At 34.4% G+C, this 2,294-nt stretch overlaps 1 long non-coding RNA gene across 1 annotated transcript; it reads right to left on the bottom strand.

Moving 5' to 3' along the window:
- Window positions 1–388: 388 nt before the first annotated feature.
- Window positions 389–1,857, bottom strand: LOC108135016. Its single transcript, XR_001773876.1, has 2 exons — window positions 635–1,857; window positions 389–579 (listed from the first exon to the last, which is right to left on the bottom strand). It is a non-coding gene; the product is annotated as an uncharacterized LOC108135016 (long non-coding RNA).
- Between the last annotated feature and the right edge of the window lie 437 nt (window positions 1,858–2,294).

Below are 2,294 nucleotides of genomic sequence, written 5' to 3'. Positions count from 1 at the left end.
CAGTTCTTGACTAGTTAAACATTTTTTCTAACAGCTATATGTCCTAACAGTTTATCAAAATCAGTTTCATTTCCCAAGAATTTATCAATATCAGGTTCATTTCTTAAAAGCTTATCAATAAGAGTCACATTTTCTAACAATTTAACATTAACAGTTTCATTCACCTTATAGTTTATCAATAACAGTTTCATTCCCTAACAATTTATCAATAACAGTTTCATTCCCTAATAATTTATCAATAACAGTTTCAATCCCTAACACTTTTTCAATAACCGTTTCATCATTTAAATCTTGTGTCCTAATAGTCTTCAGTTTAAATAACGGCTTATCGTAGCTTAGATCGGTATTATTAATTACTTCATCTGTCGTATACTGTCTATTTTGTAAATTTAAATTTTCATTTTCGAAAAATTCACTTTACTTTCATTCTTAAACACAAACAACGCGTTTTTCCATAAGCGTTAAGACAACTGTTATTTCAACCATAATATTTAATATTTTGTTTGGACAACGTAACTCCAACTGGGACCAAAGATTGCTTAATGAACGAAATAGCACTTCCAGAGTCTATGAGACATTCTGCAATTACAGGGGAGCTTAAATTTTGTACGAAAAAAAATTTTAAATTTCTTACATAATTGTTATTGTTATTAAAACTCTTCCAAGGTTCTCTCTAGGACTTGCGACAGTCCTTTGCGTAGTGACCCCTCGAGTTGCTGTTCCAACAGCGATGGTCATCTCTGCCTGGCGGGTTTGTGGAATTCGAAACGCCTTCATTGTCATATGTTCTCGAATGCTTGACGCATTTCCTTTGTGTTTCCAAAGCATTGTATGCAAGCCTGGTCTCTCAAATTCGAGGAAGGTACGCCTTCGATGATTTGCTCCATTAATTTCCTCGAGATACATGGCAAATCTTTTGCCTAGTTGCCAAGTACGCTTCTCGAATTGTCGTCGCATCTCCGACTTGGAGTTCAGCTCACCAAATGGCATGACCAGCCGATCGCAACTGCTCCGGCGACGCCTTCAGCAGGATCGATTTACAGTCTAAATTTTCCGTGGCGTCAGACTTATCCCACATCTGATTTGTGACAGCACGTCTGTCTTTTCTTTCTTTCAATCACGAACTGACTTAATTTACCGAGACCTCTCTTCTTAACAGAATCATGTTACGTTAACATAGCTGTCCTACTACAAACTCAAAGTTGCAAGACTCGAGGTTTTGTCTTTAAAAACAAAATATCAGAAAAAAAGGCAAAAAGTGTCGATTCTAACCATATACATTTCAACAAGAATTAAATACTCCACAAATCTCAAAAGGTTTTGGAAGTGGACTGCGCTGGACTCACTTTGTTGCTCTAGTTAAAAGATAGTTTTCTAACTAAAAAAAAGTGTGTGAGACAACTTTAACGCTTAATTATATGGACAACAGGATAGATTTTAACCGTTTAAACACACAAACTCTTAGAACGCACCACCATTCTTCAAATTCATTTAACAAAATCTTAAAACGGTTTTCTATTGTTTATTTATGAACTTTTAAACTGCAATGTAAAATTAGAATTTCAAATATCTGAATCTGAATCAGAATCTGAATATCTGAATATCTGAATATAAGCGCCCGCTACGGAATTTCTGACTTTAAATTGCAAATTGGTCTTCGGTTAATGTAAACAAAAATCAACATTTTTTTGTTTTGACGACATTTCAAAAATGGGTTTTGGCTAACAAATGTGGTCGTTGGCCCCATAATGCAGAGGGTGCTCGTGTAAATGGGTCTCCTCAACTTTTGCTCTACAACTCTTTTAAGCGGCTGTGTGCTGACGCTATAAAACGTTCTTACTAATAATATAAGTGTTAAAAAATGTACTGTTGCGGTTAACGAGAAAATTGCCTTTGCCGCTTCACCTAAATACTTTTTGAAGTTATCTCTCTTTGTTTCCTTTTTGTGTATAGGTTTCAAACTACCGAAACATAGATAAAATGTTAAGATCATTTGGCCGACACATGTTTGCAGCAGCAAAAGATTCTATATTGCTGACAACAATCAGCTTGTAAGCATACTTCGTTTTTACATGCAATTCGATAAGAAAACAAGGTACCTTAGACAAGCAATGTTCACAAATGACATAATGGGAATAATATTATCACTTCATCAAAAGTGATTTTCGAATTAGATAACTGGCTTCTCGTTAAGTAAAAATTAATTAAAGACTTTGTTTTCTTTAATATCACTGTATAACTTGGATATCTTGAAAAACAGATATTTGTATGTTACCGTATTTTTAAAGTGTAAT

The sequence above is a fragment of the Drosophila elegans genome, unplaced genomic scaffold (genome assembly GCF_018152505.1).
Source record: "Drosophila elegans isolate 14027-0461.03 unplaced genomic scaffold, ASM1815250v1 contig_397, whole genome shotgun sequence".
Taxonomy (NCBI): Eukaryota; Metazoa; Arthropoda; class Insecta; order Diptera; family Drosophilidae; genus Drosophila; species Drosophila elegans.
This window is presented reverse-complemented; position numbering and strand designations above follow the sequence as displayed.